This window comes from Homarus americanus, unplaced genomic scaffold, assembly GCF_018991925.1.
Source record: "Homarus americanus isolate GMGI-L3 unplaced genomic scaffold, GMGI_Hamer_2.0 scaffold42433, whole genome shotgun sequence".
NCBI lineage: Eukaryota > Metazoa > Arthropoda > Malacostraca > Decapoda > Nephropidae > Homarus > Homarus americanus.
The window spans coordinates 518,404-539,810 of record NW_024738086.1 but is presented as its reverse complement, the minus strand read 5'-3'; the positions used below and the strand labels follow the sequence as shown (position 1 = coordinate 539,810).

General features: G+C 38.0%; 1 long non-coding RNA gene across 1 annotated transcript in view; it reads right to left on the bottom strand.

Annotated features, from left to right (window-relative positions):
- LOC121873726 overlaps positions 1-19,787 on the bottom strand; it is an 82,184-nt gene extending 62,397 nt beyond the window's left edge. The window contains exon 1 of the long non-coding RNA XR_006090298.1: positions 19,571-19,787. This is a non-coding gene — a long non-coding RNA (uncharacterized LOC121873726). The remainder of the gene's footprint in view (positions 1-19,570) is intronic.
- Positions 19,788-21,407: the final 1,620 nt, after the last annotated feature.

The following is a 21,407-nucleotide window of genomic DNA, read 5'->3' as shown; positions in this document are numbered from 1 at the left end:
CTTTGTCTCCATCAAGGGTTCCCAACTTGGGGTAAATTACCCTAGGTGGGTTAATTTGGATTTTTTTCCATGGGGTAGTGGATGGCAGACAAAACATGAAATCGTTGCTATTTTCTTTTGGATATTATAACCATGATTGAGGTGCATTACGAGCACCATCTAAGGATGAGCTGGCATCGGTGTTGCTGATTTTGGCGGTGTGGCAATAATGTAGGAGAGCCAGCCACAGCTAGGTGCAAGAGTTCCTTACAAGCTACAGGAGGGGATCGAGATATAGGCTACCATGACTATTGAATACTTGACTAGATCAGGCTGGTGTAGCCACACTAGATCTGGCTAATGTAGCCAACCAAATGTTTTTTTATAAAAACTTAGAGCGCATCAGTGTTGTGCTCAAGTGGTCAATCGTCCCATTGAATGCCGGTTGGTCTCGGACATTGTTCTGCTAGTTTGTTTTTTGCACTGAATAAACTATAATTACAAATAGGCCTAACAAAACCGGATGTAGTTAATAGTCTTTCTTTTATTGACTTTTTTTCGTAAATGAATTACCTAAATCTTGGCTACCAAAAGTTTCATTGTTGACGGTATTTTTATCATTTTTAGCTTGAATGAATAAACATACCGGCAGGTTCTATCAAAGCCAGAAGTTTGTTTCTTTGTTGTTTTGTATAAATTACCGAAGTCTTGCTATTTTTAAGTGCGGGGTTTGTTTGGGGCCGTTTGTTAACATGAATCAATTCAGGAATTGTTTTGCCCAATTCCAATGTGTGTTTAATTTTGTTTAACCACAACACCTGCCTGACAGTGACCTCGACTGAAGTGCCTTTAACCCATTGAGTGGTGGGGGTGTCTCTCAGCTGAATAAACTGCCTAAGTGCAACACTACGCCTTAAAGGATTAACTATTAAAGCGCTGTTCATGTAGAGTAAAAGGTCACTGGGTCATGGTGGGGGGAGGAGAATAGGTTAATGGGGAGGAAAAGGTTGGGAACTCTTGGTACGGCATCAAGTAAGGTTGAATATGTTTATAGTTTGGCATCATTTGGAAAGTGTCAACATTTTGTATTGTTTTTTCATCCCTTGTTACTGATCTTTATTAAGTATATAAATATACAGATAATGAGGTATGTGAACATTAATAGACAAATGAAGAGAGGGAGGTAAAAAAAAATGGATGGAATAATGCTCTATATACATCAAGCTAATTAAAAATGTAAGGGGGACAAAATTTATCAATTAATTTAAATGAACAAAAACTATTGAAAAAATGTAAGCTAAATAAAAAGATATTTATTCTAATATTAGTAAATCCTTTAAATATTTTCTAAACAGAATTAAAATATACTATAATGTGAATTTTTAAAGCTAATAATTATAAAGACTTCCATGGAATAATTTTAATGCCTTTTTTTGTAAATCATGATAAATTCTCCCATTTAAAGTTTGCAGAATGTAAACGATGTAATTAATTTACCGTGAACTGACTATTTTGGAAAAGAGAGATAAATGTACAGATACACGGAACATTATCCTGATAGATGGATGAATATGTAGATAGAAGGGAATATGTAGATAGAAGGTCAGTTGAACAGATAGATAGATAGAAAGATAGAATTACTTGGGGTCAAGGGTAATTATTCGTCTGCTTGCCATCAGCTTAACTAGCGTTCAGCAGGTGCGTCAGTAACTCAGCAGGGATGATGTATGTAATTCTCAGTAAACAGTGTCACGCCCTGGCCAGAGGATGGTGGGCAGCGGCACGAGAGAGAGAGAGAGAGAGAGAGAGAGAGAGAGAGAGAGAGAGAGAGAGAGAAGGGGGACGTAAGAAGAGAGGGAGAGAGAGAGAGAGAAGGGGGACGTAAGAAGAGAGGGAGAGAGAGAATATAGATAGAAATGAGAGAGAGAAATAATTAGAGGTACTGGGGAACTGAATAATGTGCCACTTCCCCTGTTGCTAATATCCCCGTCGTCTGCCACTACCTCTTCTTCTCCCTACCCCTCCCTGCCACTATCCTTATCACTATCCACACCACCGCTATCACTGTCTCTACCACTACATCACTCTGCCAATACCTCTTCCCTGCCATACGCCACCACCTCTTCATGCCACTACCCACAAACCCTGTCTGTATCTAACCCCCTAGTACCACCTCTCCCTACCACTACCGCTCCTGCCTATTACCCTAGTGCCACCACCCCTACCACCACCACTACCCTTACCTCTCCCTACACTACACCCACCACCATCGCCACCAACACCACCACCACCACCACCACCACCACCACCATCATCATCATCACCACTACCACCCTCCCCACCACCACGACGCCTCGCCCCAGGACGTCTAAACTTGGACAGCCAACTCTCAACTCACAAAATCCTCCATGGGTTGCCATTAATACCCATTACCCCAATTTCTTTGCCTCCCGTCTTCCAATTTTTATGTTCCACTTCGACAAGAATAAGAGAGGGAGAGAGAAATTTTTGGGATGGTGATGGTGAAAACTTTTGGAATTTGGTGGATTTGGTGAAGAAAATATAATTATGAAATAGGTTTTACTGAATAGTTTTATGAGTGTGTATATATATATATATTTCTTTTTTTCTTTTTTTGAAAGAGAAAAGTCTAATGGGGAAAACTTTGGCTATTTGAGGATTACTGAAGGAAATATTAATCAAAAGTATATCCTCTGTCTGGTTGTATGTACTGTATCTATATTATTTTTAATATTGAGAAGACAGAGCAATATATAGCAATGTTTCGGAATGGTAACAGGTGAAATCTTTTGGAATATGAGAACTGACGGACATCTTGAGGGAAGTTGTGGTTAATTGAAGTTAGTAGGAGTTTGTGTGACAATAGTGGTGTATATTAATTTGTAGTAGTAGTAGTTGTTGTAATAATAGTAGTAATTGTATTATTATTATCAGTAGTGGTAGTAGTAGTAGTAGTAGTAGTAGTTTACACAGATCAGCATTAAGTCAGGTAAAGTATACAGTGATATCAAATAACACAGTTGACGTCATCCTCGAGGCCCTTGTGGAACCACGAAAAGAAAGACAACGAAAGAAATGGTGAAAAATCTTTTAGTCTATCTGACGAAAGAAAAATAATCAAAAAGGAGGAGAAATAGGTTTGTGTAAGATGTATGAACGAGCGTATAGGAATTTTTGGAATGGCAGTGGTGAAATATTTGGGTTTTAGGAATTTAAAGGTTTTATGCTGCGAGAAAAGGTAGTATATATTAGTGTATTTTTTAATGGATTCATAATGGAGGTATACGTGATTTAGTGGTTTAATAATTGGTGATGTGTAGTGATGTTTGAGAATAAGTACTGCATTGACCTTTATAAATTATGTAAATTTGGAAGGAATGCGATATAGATTTATGGATTAAGCTGGTAATTTTACAGTAAATCGAGGTGTGATGATAATAATAATAATAATAATAATAATAATAATAATAATAATAATAATAATAATAATAATAATAATAATAAAAATAATAATAATAATTGATACTAATAATAAAATAATAATAAAAAATAAAATAAGTTATATGTTAAGTGTTTGTATATATATTTCCGTATGTAGGTATTAGTATTTACATATGTGTGTGTGTGTGTGTGTGTGTGTCAATTTACATTTATTATGCTTCATTGAGTCCGTTTTATGTTTAACATTTTTAAATATCGCCCATATTCCATATATTATAGCCACCCAAACACACTATACCCATAACGCTTTATTGCATAGTGACAGCACACAACAACAAATTGTCAGTCTCTCTCTCTCTCTCTCTCTCTCTCTCTCTCTCTCTCTCTCTCTCTCTCTCTCTCTCTCTCTCTCTCTCTCAAACACTAGAAGCGAAGGAGTTGTTCTTGAGAGCCGCCAAATCATACATGAGTGAACCTTTCCAGCCATATTGATTCAGTTTCCTATCTCGTGTAAACAGTGAAAAGTCCTGATGTTTACTGATATGTATAGGCAGATCCAACTCATCTAATTGCTTACCATAGTAAAAAAAATAAATAATGAAGAAATAGTGTCTTTGATATACTCGTACATTATATACTAGGTTTGTGTAAAAGAAAATATAATCAAAGTTTAGGTTTTAGTCATATTTACGTTAGTTTTGTGTCTTGATCTTTCTTCTTTCAAGCTTAGATTTATTTTTTTAATCACCGTCTGTTTTGAAGCTAAGAGTGTCATCACCCTGACGTTGCGGCATCAGAGGTATTCATTAGAGAGACAAGTATCACCTCCTGGCCATTCTGGAGGCTGACCGGCGTCGACTTGGTATTTAGTTTCTGTTTCCTGGCTACCGGAGAACCGTATATAGTAGTCATAGCACCAGGGCGCGGGTACAGGCGGTAATCATTGGAAATTTCGCCTCTTGGTACCCCTGTGACACCCCCCCCCCCCCGAGTCTTTAATTAGACGCACTCCTGGGTTATCATATAATATTGTATCATTGTTCCCTGGGACAAGAGGTAATCACTAAAAGCCTTTCGCCTCCCAGTCAGATTTTTAGTCCAGTGGAGTTCAATTTTGCTTAAGTAACCTTTAAAAACATTCACTACTGCCAAGACACAAACTTTGACTGTCTTTCACAAATAACGTCATTCACAGCCTCCACATAACAGTACAATCAGTAACACTCTCCCCCCCCCCCCTCACCAATGTACCAACCACCATTGTTCATGTTCTGAAGCCTTACTACAACTAATAACCTTTTTCTGGATCACTACATGTTGTAACGTTACATAGATTATATGCAAAAAGTAGGTTACTTTTTTTTCGATCTTGTCTACACTTCACCTCCACACAGTGTCTCATTCCTTACAGTAGTTATATCCTTCCTCACAGACCCTCACGCCTCATTTTTTGTCATTATTAAGCAAATTCCAATCAAAAGTTTTTTTCCGTCGTCATTAACGATCAATACCTCGCCTCCATCTTACCTCCCTTTCATGTCAGACGATCTACCTCTTCACTAACTCTTTTGTCACACCATTATCATATTCACTGTACTAATAAAATCCACTCCTTCCACCCCCTCCTACCCTCGCTGTTTCTTTTTGATCCCAGTCACAGCAATTGTTTATTATCATGCTTCCCTTTACTCCCTGCAAGATCCATTTAGTCGTACTTTATCATCATTCACTTCATTCCTTCCTTCCTTCCTTCCTTCCTTCCTTCCTTCCTTCCTTCCTTCCTTCCTCCCTTCCTTTCTTCCTCACACACATACACAAACACCTTACAGTTATTTATATAAAGAAAACATATATCTTATTGCACAGTTAAGTCTTGCATCTTCGTATCCATAGTGTGTCAGGCATAACTAGCTTGACATAAATCTCTTAAAAGTTACATAAGTCATGAGGTGACACTGGCAGGTATACAGCCATCAATTCCTCACACTGATCAAAAAAGAAAAAGTGCTTACACACCTTAACTCATTACCCGCCGTCTTAGAAATGATTCAATTAGCTTTTTATTTAATGACTTAATCTTTATGGTCTCAATTTTATATCGTAACTAAAGTGTACCAGTATTAATTTACTTGTCATGTTTCATTGGTCAAATCTTTGATTTCTCCACAAGTAAGGCGGTCATGCGAACAGTCAGGTGGAGCAATGATCATCACGAGGCGATAGTTATTATACATAAGTGTGATATGATAGTTCCTCGTAACATTTTTATTATTATTATTATTAGTAGTAGTAATAGTAGTAGTAGTAGTAGTAATAGTAGGACATTATCACAGGATTACAGTAGGTCAGGGTCACACCATTAAGTCAAGGTCACAGCGTTAAGTCATGGTTACAGCATTAAGTCAGGGTCACAGAATTAAGTCAGGGTTATAGCATTAGGTCAGGGTCACAGCATTAAGTCAGAGTCACAGCACAAGGTCTAGGGTCACAGCATTAGATCAGGGTCACAGTATTACTTCAGGGGTCACGACATTAAGTCAGGGTCACGGCATAAAGTCAGGGTCTCAGCATTAGATCAGGAACACAGCATTAGATTAAAGGTCACAGCGTAAAGCGGTGTAGTTAAGGGCTCGTGACCTCTTCGACGAACAATAGTGTCCTGTTCGGTCATAACTCGTGATAGTGTTGTCAAGGAAAATCGTGTGTAGGTCCCATGAGTGTCTCGGAGATGTGTATCACCTTACTTAAACCTCTGTTATTATTATTATTATTACTCTGCCCGCAACTTTACGGTAGGATATTGTTTTCGGTCCTGTCTGTTTGTGTCTGTCTTTCTGCCTCAAATATAACTTGAGATTTGCACCAAATTTGTAAGGGTTCATCAGCATGTATAAACTTTTGGTGTAAATCGTTCCAAAAATTATTAAGTGGTGCCACGGTAATGGTTCGCGCATTGTTTACAGATAGGTGTATTTCAGGGTTCAAGAAACAATAGGTTTTGGGGGGGTTAAAGAAAACGATTACAAGAGACAGTCTCAAGCGGTGACAACCTTATTGTACAGTTAGAGCATCACGAGTTCATTATTTACCCTTCCATAGTAACGGTTCATGGGCAGGGTTTGCATTCAATCAAATTATATTTATTTAGTTGTAGTAATAGTAGTACAGTAGTAGTAGTAGTAGAGTGTAAGATGCTTCTACGCCAGACTCGCGGAGGTGTTATCTGAACGGAAGCAGCAGCCCAGAAGTTATGTTACATCCTGGTTGGGATGTCGACTGTCCTTCTCTCTGCTTAGATCTGCATTGCTTTGCCTCAGGGGAACGAGAGCATCGGCCCCAAAGCCGACAACTGTCGCAGATATCGACTTTGAGGCAACAGTCACTGAATGCCGCATAGATCTGCTGCTCAACTAACTCAAGACAGCCAGGGTAGCTACTTATGTATTCGGATAGTTAATTTTAAGGTAATAAAATGGTGGAGAAGGTGTGGCTATTGGTTGAGGCTGGAGGCCACGTTTAAAAAAAAAAGTAGTAGTAGTAGTAGTAGTAGTTGTGTTATTATTAGTTATAATATTAGTAGTGTTCTTAAAACATATATATCATTATTGTCTAACTCTAATTTATCGGTAATTCTTTCAATCATCTTTAAAGTCTTTGTTAATGATGGTCCACAGAGGAGAAGGATTTCTTGTCACAGTTTACTAATTACGCAGGTAGTAGAAAGATGACTTAGATTAATGTTATGTAGTGATGTTATTAATTACTGTTTACATTGTGTTGATATTCGTAATTATTGTATACATACAGTAATGTGTTGATAATATTAATTACTGTATACATAATTAATATACTAGTATTATTAACGGACGACCCAACTGACGGTAGATTGGTTACATGTGATTGATATTTGTTCCTGTGATTGTGTTTTGTTCTTTATATTTTCAGGGGGTTTTCAACTTGTTATTTTTTTTTTTCGTTTTCGACTTGTAAATATATATATAGTTTTGAAGTTTTCGATTTGTGTTAATAATTTGTTTGAAACACTTTCAATCTATGAATATTTAATTTATCTCATTTTAAACATTTCGTCATGTGTACAAATACCTTTATGTGTTTTGAAGTTTTTAATAGACTACAAGCGGCTACAGCCCAGGGTCGTTCGGCTAACAATATACTGTAACTAAAGAACCGGATATGCCATATTGCCTTTGTACTAAAATATACGGTCTTGGCACGCACCTGGCCGATTTGTTCCTGACACGCATGGAAAGTGAGCAACGGCGTACACACAGACCAACATATCTTCTTACGGAGGAACGATCAACTCCGTATTAGCGAATGTGAAACCACGAGGCCTTGATGGAAAACGTTTATGATAAAAATACGAATCAGAGACTATTTATGCCAGTGACATGAAAATGCCATCAAGAAGGGAACACAAGAGTGACATTCAATATACATCTCGGTCACGTGACAGCTCCGGTGAAGAACAACTAAAGAAACAAAGCGAACAACGCCACACTGAAGAACATGACACCAGAGTGAATAACGTAACATTTCAGAGAATAACATTACAGCTGCAGTGAAGATAATGGTACCATAGTGACAATGAAGTGAAGAACAGCATAGTGAGAAAGGAACACACTAGGGAGGAAAATAACATTATAGTGAAGAAAATTACATTATGGTGAAGAACATAATTATAGTGAAGAAATAAGACTATAGTGAATAACAGAACCCATATAGTAAATGAACGTAACTTGAATACAATGAGGATTTTAACCAGTATGAACACAGTACTATAGTGAACACCTTACTATAAAAAGGCTGGAACACAGGACTATAGACATCATAAGGTAGAGTCATTAAGCCGGAACATTAGCATAAGTATCCCCTATAAATTAATTTGTGAGAATTAAGAAGATCATCCCTGACTGATATATAGCGAAATTTTATTTCAAAGTCGGTTTATAGAAGAACTGATTTATATATCCCAAAATATATACATACTTGCATATATATGATGTATATATATTAAGTTCTTACATATAGATACTTATAACAGTGTATTCAGGTCCTCGGAGCACAGTTATAACCTGAAACCCGCGGTCGTAAAGCAAGTGTGGTGGGCAGGACGCGAGGAAATCTTATTCTGAGGTATACTGACATCTGGAGTGAGAGCGTCTAAGCATGGCGGACCAAATATTCAGGACACTTAGATATGAAAACGTTTGTGTTGTACGAGACTTAAACTTTAGTAAAATAGCCATAACTGGAGATTTAGAAACAGGATTTGTTAGATATCTGTATTGTTCACGACTGTTGCCTTAAGAAATTTGTTGATAAATCTGCCCAGGGTAACAAATTACTTGATCTAGTTTTATAAAATAGAGAGTCCATTGACGTATTTAATTAACAAGTCACAAAAATCGGGCTTTCTACCAGAATGCTGGAGGATTCCTAATGTAATATTGATTTTTTAAGAGAGCGCAGATCACTTACCTCAAACTGCCGTCCAGTGGCTTGAAATCAATTGAGAAAATTTCTGAAAGCAGAAATTGGAGTTTCAACTCAACTTCACCTTCAAAGGCACAGATTGACTAATGATTCTCAACGTGGCCTTGCGAGAGGGCGTTTGTGTCTAACAAATTTACTTTATTTTTTCAAACCGATTTTGAATTATTGGACAATTTAGCAAGGGCTTTTTATGGGATTTCATACGACAGTTTAATAAGGAACGTGTATTGACCCGTCAGTAGTTGGGAATTGGATTATTGTATATCTAAGTGAAGGGAAACGTCATCGGTGGTGTACAATCAAAGACAAAAGTTGCGGTTTTGTCCGAAGGTTAAATATAACTCGAGAAACATTATGAGCCCCCTACCACAAGGCGGAGCGCACCAAAAGTTTAGTCCTTCGGCTTATGTTTTCACCAAATTTCACGACACGACTTTTGTCTTTCATTGTACTACCTCAGGGCTCGGACCATGGACCACTGCTCCTCATTATATACACAGAAGCTGTCGATATAGGCGTAGACGCGAACCAAAATAACTTTGCTGACGACACAAAACAAAGAGTATAATAATTCCATAAGAAAACTTAAATAAGCTTTTCGTGTGGACTTAATAATGACAAGTACAGTTTAAAGTAAACAAATAAAGTTCTAAAACTGAAAAGAAATCAGTGAGGACTAATTATCAGCTGAACAACACACACACACACACACACACACACACACACACACACACACACACTGTTAAGTTAAATCACATCAGGTCAAAACAGTAGGCTTTGGGAGTACAATGACGCCAATGGAGGTGAATGTTTGGTTTAATGGGATGTGCTATGATGTGTGGCAAGGGGGTGTTGGTGGTTGAGGGAGGTGAGTGGTTGAGGGAGGTGGTGGGGTTGTTGGTGGTTGAAGGGGTTGCTGGTGGCTGAGGGAGGTGGTGGGGTTGTTGGTGGTTGATGAGGGTTGTTGGTGGTTGAGGGGGGGTTGTTGGTGGTTGAAGGGGGTTGTTGGTGGTTGAGGTAGGTGAGGGGGTTGTTGGTGTTTGAGGGGGTGAAAGAAGTGAGAGGGTTGTTGGTGGCTGAGGGGGGTGAGGAAGGGGTACTGTACTGGCCGTAGATTACCTCACGTCAGCTCCTGGTCTGATTGTTAGGGAGGATCTGAGTATAATACCTCCACTACTCACACCAACTCGCACTAGTGACTGTTGGATTGCATACCGGATAATTGTGTAGATTAGATCGAGGATAATTGTAAACGCTATATACCGGATAATTGTACACACTAGAATACCGGATACTTATATAGTCTGGATATCGGATAATTGTATACACTAGAATGCCGGATACTTATATAGCCTGGATACCGGTTAATTGAATACACTATACACCGGATAATTTTGAACACTAGATTAAAATACTGGATAATTTTAATGCCTCATTTTTCACAGTGTTGCTCTTATAATTATATTTTATGTCATAATATTAATCTTCTTTACTAGCGAAAATGGAAACAGGGGGAGGGTAAGAAGGGGGAGAAAGGGAGACGAGAATAAAGGGGGTGAACGGGAGTAAATGGAGGCGAAGAAGGGGGGATAAATGGTGGAGGATGACAAGGAGAAGAAAGAGACAGAAAGGTAGGAGGAGAAAGAGAATATTACAAAGGAAGGATGTGAGATAGAAAAATAGAGATATAGGCAGTTAGAGAAAGAGACATTCAGAGACAGACAGAATAGAGAGAGTAGGGGAGAAAGAAGGAGAGAGCGCAGAAAGAGAAAGAGTGAGTAGAAAGCGAGACAGGGAGAGAGAGAAAATATAAAGAAGAGAGAGAGAGAGAGAGAGTTCACTGTATTAAGTGGATCACATACATCCATCCATCAGTGGATGAGTGAAGGCCTCTCCAGGTTGGCTGGTCATTCATCAATCAACCTTTCAACTCTTCAACTCTGGGAGCTTCTTACACTTGACAAGAGGATCTCCATCACCCACCTGTTACCTGTTACATGCTACCTGTCACTTGCCACCTGTTACCTGCTGACTGTCTCCTGTTACTTGTCACCTGTAACCTGTCACCTGCTGCCTGTCTCCTGTTACTTGTCACCTGCTGCCTGTCTCCTGTAACCTGTCACCCGTAATCTGTCACCTGCTGCCTGTCTCCTGTTACCTGTTTTTTCTCGCCTGTTACCTACTACCTGTCTCCTGTTAAGTGTCACCTGTCACTTGCCACCTGTTACCTGCTGAATGTCTCCTTTTACCTATCTCCTGGCACCTGTCACTTGTCACCTGCTACCTGTTACCTGTATCCTGCCACCTGCCCCACATATCACCTGCCGCCTGCCATCTACCGTCTGCCATCAACAAAGACCTTTAACTACGACAAACAAAAACCAGAGACAGACAAAGACACAGAAAGACAGGAGATGGACACAGAGAGAGAGAGAGAGAGAGAGAGAGAGAGAGAGAGAGAGAGAGAGAGAGAGAGAGAGAGAGAAACCTGACTTCAAGTTTCTCTGTATGTCAGCTTAGAACACTGCCCAACTAAGAAAGAAAGTGAGAAGAGAAAGAGACAGAAACGAGAGAATGAGAAGAGAAAGAAACAGGCGGAGGGAGAGAAGTAATGAGAAAAAGAGAACTAGCATAAGAAATAGAGAAAGAAAAAGGAAGATAAAGATAGAGAGCATGAAAGAAAACCACAACCACTAATGAAATGAAAAGAAAGATACCTGTGAGTAAGAAAACCAACACCAATAACGAAATATAAAACGAAAGAAAACTAGAATAATAAACAGAGAAAGAAAAAGAAAGTAAGAAAGAAAGAGAAAGTGAGAAAGAAAGCCCCCCAACCACTAAATCTGACCCTAAATGACCGCGTATGTCAGCTTGGTTCCCCATCTACGTTTTTCAATTGTCATTTAATCCACCTTTTGTGTAGGTGTTTGTGCTTGGCATTAGTGCATCCCCCTTGTGTCACGTGTCAGCCAATCAATATCAGCACAAGCACATCGCTGAGGGAAGAGGAGAAGGTGATAGGGAATTGGAGGAAAAGAAGGGGGAGAGAGAGGGGGGAAATTGGGAAGAGGAGGAACAGAAGATGGGGGGGAAGCGGAGGAAGAGAGAAGGGGATTGAAAAGAGGAAAAAGATTGGGAAGAAGGAGGGGGAGAGTGATTATAGAGTAACAAAGGAAGAGGAGGAGAAGAGGAGCGCTGGGTAGAGAGGAGAGAAGATAGATGAAATAGAAGAGAAGGAGGAGAAAAGAAAGAGGAGAAGAGGAGGGAAAATGGAGAAACAGGAGGAGGAGAAGGAAATGAGAAGAGGAAAGAGAGGAAGAAGAAACAATTTGCATTAAATTAAACACATCCTTAATGGAGGGAGATGGGAAAACGAGGATTAGGAAGAGAAGGAGGATGAGTGGGAGAAGAAATAGAAGAGGGACTAAATATTAACTAGTTAACTTAGGAATAGAAGAATAAAAAGAAAAAATGGGATAGATGAGAGAAGAAGAAGCTGGAGAAGACAAAGGGGAGATAATATGAGATAGGAATGAGAGGAAAGAAAAAGTAGTGTAGAGAAAGAGAGAAGAGGAAGATAGAAAGTGAAAAAGAAGAAGAGCGAATCAATGAAGGAAAATAAAAATAGGAGAAGAAGTAGAAGATGCTACTGATATTACACATAAGAAAAGAGAGAGTTCAAATAAAAGCAACTGGAGGCGATAACAGAGGATAAAGAAGAACAGGAAATAAAAGAATAAGTATAAAATAGTGAGAGAAGATATAGTACAAGAAGAAGCAAACAAACAAACAGCCAGACAGAGACAAACAATGAATACGTGTGTGATAAAACAACAATTAAACAGAACTTCTCGTAAGATTAAAAAGAAGAGACAGAGAAATTAGAAGAAAGGGGAAAATGTACGAAGACGATGGAGGAAGAGGAGGCGGAGAAGATAAAAAGAGAGAGACTGAGAGATAGACGGTCGGAACACAATAAAGACGGTAAACCAAGCGTAAATTAAAAGAGTTCAAGAGGAGGAAGAACACAATAGACCCACGTGGTGTGTGAGGGAGAGAGGTGAGAGAAAGGGTGGGTGAGGGAGAGGGAGGGAGGTAGGTTGGATGAGGAAGGGAGATGAAGGGAAGGTGGGTGAGAGGGAGGGAAGGGGGATGAACGAGGGCGAGGAAGGGAGAGGAAAACGATTGACTGGGTCCCTTCCTCCCTTCTCCCTCTCTTCCCTCACCCCTTACCCACCCTCAACTGGAGATCAACAGAAAATGAGAGAGAGCCAGTCTGCTGTTGATTAATTCTGTTGCTCGTCTGTTGACTTGTCCTCCACGCCTCGGATAATTAGATGATTTAATAAAAAAACACGAAAATGGCGACTCCTTTGTCTTAGTGCAGAAGAGAACGCAACAATGGATTTAGATTTTTATTTTTTTTGGAAACTCGGTTTTAATTTTGACATGCAAATAATAATATAAATTATTAAATGCAAAACAATATTATAATGTAAATGTGTAAATATTGTATATAATTTGTGTGTGTGTGTGTGTGTGTGTGTTGTCATACGCCACTACAATTTTTTGAGCGTTAAACAACCGCAATTTTAAAAAGAAGTGAGAAAAAATACCATTTTTATTCTGTTTTAATCTGCGCGGGAAAGTTTAAGCAGTTATTTATACTCTTGTACCTTTGTACACCTGAGTTCTGAACTTGCTAATTGAAGTTATGATTGAATTAGATTTCTATTTGCTTGCTCAAACGTCGTGAATTCGAGAGTTTTATTAAAATGTAAATTGCGAATCAAGATAAAATGCAAATTGAATCTTTATTCATGTAATATATAATTTATATTCATACAGAGTCGTGTTTTATACCAGTACCTTGGATAATATTTGTGTAGTATGAGATCTACATTAATGGAACGCTTGACTGGAGGTTTTTAATCTTGTTAATCTTCAAGTTCTTCTAAAATTCCTGGAATGGCCATGGCTGGTTTTTTAACTCTTCCTCTCAATTGTTTTTTCTTTTGCACATCGTAGGTGTTTTCTTGTTTCATATATTATTATTATTATTATTACTATTATTATTATTATTGATGATGATGATGATGATGATGATAAAGGATTATGATCACATTAAGAAGAAGCACCGTCTAATAATAATAATAATAATAATAATAATAATAATAATAATAATAATAATAATAATAAACACAACTTCTCTGGGCATGAAGGAAGATCAAATTCTATAACATCATCAGAACAAAGAAATAAACAAACTTTCCCCCCAAGAACTTAACTCAGATCTAAAAATTCAAGATTTGCGTAAATTCCATTCCATTTATGATAACAATAAAACACACGAGGATTTTCTGGTGTATTGTGTAGGTGTGTGTTACGGTGGAAGGGTGATGTTGCCTGTGAGTGTTTTAATATAGGTAGCTCCTGCAGCCTGTTGGTAGTCTCAGGCGGGAAGGATCACGTGCAGGGTGAGAGTTTCTATCTATGCCAGTCTACTGTTTACTTTGTCATTTGTGGTAGTGATTATTATTGTCATTATTACTGTTATGATGTTGTTATTTTATTATTATGTTATAAGTGTGATTATTGATAGTAGTTGTAGTGACTTTCTGATGCTGTATCTTTAGTTTTACTTTTACTGTATATATTATTATCATTATTAATTTATTTATCATTTCTATTTTATTATTATTTTAATTTAGGCTACTATTATTATTATTATTATTAGGATTTGGATTATTATTGTATTATCGGGACCAGCCACACGCCCACCCACCACCTTCCCACAGGCTGGCTCTCTGGTGTTTCTTTCTCGTGTCAAACATAACTGCTACACAATTAGTCACACCAACCGAGTGTTATGGGCTACCCTACCACCATATTGTGTAGTCATTCACAATGCAGAAAGAAAGACTATAGACTGTGTGTGTGTGTGTGTGTGTCGACCTCCAAAGTAAATAACTATAATAAGAATGCGAGATATAATAAAATGTTATAAGTCTAACAAAATAAATGAGGTTATATTAAACTTTTCCCATTACATTTCCCTAACTTATATAATAATCCTTCACTTAGGCCTCCTCTCTAGTCCCTGTTGAATTAAACAATATATATTGCTTCCCTCATTCACACCAAGACGAACAAGTGAGATTATTGAGCAAATATTTAGATTATTTTAATTTCCTATCATTCTTTTCTTTAAACATCAATATTAAAGAACTATAATCGTTATATTATTATTATTATTATTATTATTATTATTATTATTATAGTGCTTGTCATTTACAATATAGTAATTATATTAAGAACTACAGTAAGTATTGTTAATCAGTGTATATTTTTATTCCATTAAAATATAACTTAAAAATATTCCCTGTGTAATGATGCATGCATTTTTGTCTGTCTGTTCTCCTGTCCGTCCGTCTGTTTGTCCGTTAACATATTAGTCCTGTCTTCCGTGTGTCTTTGTGTCCTTTAAGTTCATAGTCCAATTAGATGTTCGTCCACCCGTCCGTCCGTCTGTCCAATTATCTGTCTGTTTGTATGTATTCATTCATCGAACATTTTATTTGTTTGTGTATCTTTAAATATGTATTTTTTATTCTTGTTTGTTTTAATTAATTACCATCGTGGATAAGAAAAGGGGGGAGATGAAGAGGAGGAGGAGGAGGAAGAAGCGAAGTAAAGGTAGAAAGAGGAGAGAAAGAGAAGGAACGAGGAGGGAGAAGGAGAAGAAACAGTGGGAAAAGAATAGGGGAGCAAAAGAAGAAGAAGGAAAAGGTGGGGAAAAGGAAGATGTGGAAAGAGGTGAGAAGGAAGAAATGAAGAGAGAGGAGAGGATATTGGAGAGAGGAAGAAGGAGAAGAAGAAGAGGAAGAGGGTGGAAGAGAAGAAGAAAAAGAAGGAAATGAGAAGGAGGAAGAGGAGAATAAAAAGAAGAAAGAGGGGAGAAAAATACGAAGGAAAATGAAAATAAATGTCAGCCAATTAAAATATAAAAACCTAACTTAAATAATTTTTATATTCGTTCACACTTTAAAAGATATTGCTTGAAAAGTTTTAAAATTTCGTTCATTCTTAAATAGTGAACGAAAATTGGGTATAACTTTTGCTTAATCCTAACGAAACACTTTAGGATTTATTTTATTTTATTTTTTATTTTATTTATTTTTTTTTTGGAAACCATAAAATTAGTTTGAAAGTTTTTAATTGTCGTTAATATTTATAAACTTGAAACTCTATTCTTCGTTCACTCTTTAAAAGCTAAAAAAAAATATACAGCTCAAAACTTTATATTTTATCCCAAACTTTTACAACATCGGTCGAAACTTCATAACTTTCGACTCGATTGTATAAAATTACTGAGTACTTGTCAAAACTTGGTAAAGGAAATTGTTTGTTAAGATAGTCTGTATATTAACTTTTTGTCTCTTAACTGGTCGATGCTAATGAACGTATCTAATTAATATACTGTAGAGTTTCAGTGTGATTTTATTACTACTTTTATTCGCTATTTTTGGCCTTTAGTTTAAATTCAACCAGTCAAGTTCATTCTTACGTCTTCAGTTACGAGGAATAAACTTAGCACGAGCCTGAGAATCTGGACTCAGTGTGTTATTTATTACAGCTATTTCATCCAAATTTATGATTCCATTTGCCTCTCTACTTAGAGAGATTTAGTGCAATTTGTTGTCTAGTTAAAATTAATATATTTCTTCAATTTATCAGTTCACATTACCGCTTTATATCCGTGAAGACACATACACCTCATCGACCAGATTCTGGGATCTTTATTTTGTCAACTTTTTTCTAAACTTCGGATGTAAAGTTTCAACATCCTCTTCTCCTAGACACCATTTGATCACAATACACTCAGCTTCCATTAACAAGGAAATATTTTATTGACCTCATTATAGAAGGCCAATGGTAAAGCTGTCATTCTTTTGCTATTCTGTGGGTTTTTTTACATCCCTATAAAAACAATGTGACTACAACTGCCTGTCTTGTGTTCTCTCAAAACCTGAAGGTCAGGTGTGTCGACGTGTCCCTGCAGTGTATCGGGATGAATTATTCCTTAATGCTTTTGTTCACATTTTCTCAGTCGTGGATGTAATATAAACACTTTATTATTGCTCGACAGCAACTACTACTATTATGTCACAGCATCAGATGATATTCATAATTCTATCTCATTAAAATATATATCATCCTCAACACAATTAATTGAACTTTCTATTACATTGCATCAATGTAAACTGTTGCATCTCCATCAGAAGTACAAACAATAAATATATCTCTGAGTCAGTAGAATTAAGTCTCTCAGTTGACTCAATAAAGACAAGATGAATTATTATGTATCAAGACAGACAAATATACAGTCGATGTTTTAATCTTTTTTTCATCAGCTGTAGAAGGAAAATTATGAATACAAAATCGTAAGTTGATATCAAATCTCTTCTCTCCTTCCTCTCCTTTTCCTTCTTTTCTCTTTCCTTTCTCCTCCTCCCCTCCCCTCCTTCAGAGAAACAAGTGACATGAGAAACCTGTATTCCGCAACGTTGTGTCGCTAAAACGATACAATTTCCTGCAATGTTGTCGATGTGGGAATAATAATATAATGTTGTGGCAAAAACTTTACATCTCAGAGAAAATATAAAGAATTGTGATCGTAATTGTGTCTTACAATTAGTTATGAGTTATTTCTAGCACCATACTTTCGTAATTACAATATGTCTTATTGTAATTATTCCGCTATTCGTAAAGTAATTGGATTCAGACTTAGGGTAGATATTGTGATGAAGATTAACAGTCAATTATCTCAAACCATCTCCACAAAGTTGTTACTGGAATGATATGTTATAGTGTTGTTTGGTTGTCTCAAAGTGTTTCATAAAATGGTGCTTCGAAGTCGCTGTTTGAAGTTTATAAAAAATAAAATAAAATAAATAAAGGCATATCATTTTTGAGTCAAACAAACGATGGGAAGTTTTCAAGTCACGGTAAGAGTTAAACTTCAACTTAACAGGTCAGCGTTATTACCTGAAGTAAATGTAAGGAGTAAATGGTCTTCACAGAACACTTTATTTCCTTGAAAGACGAAAGAAAAAAAATACAACATTACCTTCCAGATCACGAACAGACGTCTTGGGTATGGCCAAGATTGGTGTGGTAGTGGTGAACCCAATCTAATCTAATCATAAAGATTGGGGTCCATTCCTAATGGGCCCAAATCCTCCTAAGGCTTCCCAATCCTAATGGTGACGGGGGCCTATTTGACCTGCAACATGTGTGTGTGTGTGTGTGTGTGTCAATAAAAACTGCAGGGGGCAGGGCGTGACCTTCCTCTCGGTGTTCCTCGTTCACGGAAAGCAAAATACCAATGGCTAAAGTTTAAACTGCTTCTCTTACGACGATGCCAGTCCCCCCCCCGCCCCCTCCCTCCTCACACGTACGAATTTTTTCTCTGCGCGGAAATACAGTGAATTCAGATAAGTATGTGTAATGAAACACACACACACACACACACACACACACACACACACACACACACACGCTCTCATTTATTAGATTTTATCAGTGCACAACGTTTCATCATTTTTATAATAAAGAGATTATAATCTTAGTTGAAATTATCATATATATATATATATATATATATATATATATATATATATATATATATATATATATATATATATATATATATATATATATATATATATATATATATATATATATATATATATATATATATATATATATATATATATATATATATATATGTTTCCCATATAAGACATTATGACAAAATAAATGATAGGAAAAATGTTCGTGATTTTTGTAATAAGTACAATGTAGTAGTGGGAATATTCACTTATAAACAATGGCATTTTCTTAAAACTTTAAAACAGTAAATAAAGATTTTACAATGATAGCAAAGCCGAAGAGTTTCAATTCTAAAAAAAAAAGTTATTTACTATTTCTCCAAAAAAATATTACAAAAATTTAACCTAATAGAAAAAAAGTTTGTCACATACTTCCTGTACCAAAAACAGTCGCCTCTGCGCCTTGGTATCCACTGTTAAAAACTCTGCGAATTTTCCTTAACTGTGAAAGATAATCCTTGCAAGAAGTTCACTTGTCTAATAATAACTTCTCATGTTACGCCTAGTCATCATGTACTTTATTTTACACATTTATTTTGGAAAAGTTTGTGCGTGTCATCACTTTTTTATATTCCTGTTAAAAGGTTAAATTAAGATTTCTTGACAAGAAAAATATTAATTGAAACATTATCATTTCTCTGAAATTGTATGCTTGTAAGCAAACGTTGTCACCAATAAAAATATCAAAGTTTTAATATGCACTTGTTGGTGTAATAATTCATTCATATGGACACCGTGTAGTTTCCCCTAAAAGTATGTAATAAGTATAGTTTTTCATTAATTGTACCAGTCATTGCAGTGCTCACTTCTAGTTTAGTAAAAATATATGCTTCAACACCTTTCCATAAACCTAAGAAAAGTTAGTGTAACTTTTCATTAGCATTAAAACTCTGTAATCGTTGGAATATATATGTATATAAAAAAATCACACACACCGTCTCCAAAAAATCGCGGGTGGACGACGAGGCACATCACATGTCAACAAGAGGGAGTGGGAGGTGGGTAGGGAGAGTAGTAGTAGTAATGGCAGCGGCAGCAAGCACGTTCCTGTGAGCCAGTGAGTGTGCGAGAGAGGACTGACAGCAGCTCACTCACGTCGACGTTACTCCTAGCGCGTCCGGGAGCGTACTGAGGCGGCCTGGCAGTGTTTGGGTGGCCTTAAACTAGTGCCTCAAGCCCGCGGACACTGGCTTCTGAAGAGGCGCGCCACTGACTCCAAACCGATCATTTGCTGATGGACATGCGCAGTTTTTTTTTATGGCGCAGTGTTTGTCTTGTGAGGCGAGGTGGGGGCGGTGGAGAGAGGGGGAGTTGGTGGGTAAGTCAGTAAGGGAAAACTATACTTGTTTCTGTCTGTTTGCTGGAGTCTGTTTGTCTTGAGGGACGTGAAGGGGAATAGAGGGAAGGGAAGGGAGAAACAGACTGAAGAGTGTACCAGAAGGTGAGTTTATGTAATTATTATTGTGTGTAAGTCTGTTTGTCTCTTCTTGGGTGACGGGGGAGAGAGGGGGACAGTAGGGAGGAAAGGGGAGGAGGGAGGGACAGAAGAGAGGGGAAGGAGGGGCAGAAAGAAGGGAGGAGGAGCAGGAGAGAGAAGAGGAACAGAATAGGAGGGGCAAGAGGGGTGAGAGGAGGAGATAGGAGGGAGGGGTGAGGGGAACATGTGTCATTTTATCTCTGTTTTTGTTGCGTTCGTATGTTTGTCTATTGTCTTTTCTCTCTGGTGAATGTTACACCCTGTAATATCCTGCAATGGGAGCGACACCCCCCCCCTCTCTCTCTCTCTCTCTCTCTCTCAACCGCACATAAATATTAGAACTCAGATTAATAAGTACTCGTATTGTACCCCCACCCCTCTAGGAGAGTGCAGGAACGGCCCTCTAGCTACGGCAGATTCTAGAATAAATTTAAATGCCAATATGAAAAACCACCCTCTCCCTCCCTCCCTCCCTCCCTCCTTCCTTCCCTCCCTCCCTCCCTTCATCCCTCCCTCCCTCCCTCCCTTCGTCCGTCCGTCAGTCCCTCATTCCCACCTCCCTTCTCTCCCTCTCTCCGTCCCTCCCTCACCCTCTCCGCCCGTCCATTTTTCTGTCTGTCCGTCCGTTCCTCCCTCAGTCTCTCCCTCACCTTCCTCCCTCTCTCCGTCCGTCCCTCCGTCCTTCCCTCCCTCTATCCCTCCCTCCCTGCCTCCCTCCTTTCGGTGACGCAGCTTAAGTGAGCCAGTTAGGAGCGTTCTCATATTATCCGCTAAGGTAAAATTTTTAACTTAGGTATCTCTGAGAATCCCGGCTTAAGACTTTACGAGTGTACGTGGTTTGTTTGCGATTGTGTTTGCGATATTTTCTTTGGGATATTTGGCACATGTTAAAATATCCTAGAGAGAGAGAGAGAGAGAGAGAGAGAGAGGGAGAGAGAGAGAGAGAGAGAAAGAATGGATAAAAAAAAATAAGAGTGAAAGTAAGAGAAGGGATGAAGGAAGAAAATAGAAATAGAGAAATGCAAAGAAAAGAATAAGAGATAGAGAAAGAGGGAGAGAGAGAAAATTGTACAGATCCATAACCTTCCAACAGCTGCTTGCCCAACACCTCCGTAATCCCAGGATAACACACCCTAACTAACTAATCCTGGAATCACAGCGCGTTTACCCACACAATACTGTACCCTCCCACTCCCTCCCTCCCCTCCCTCCCCCCCCCCCCCCCCCCCCCCCCCCCCCTCTCTACTTTCCTACCCCCTCTAAATTTTCACTCTCTTCCTCCGTTTCTCCCTCCC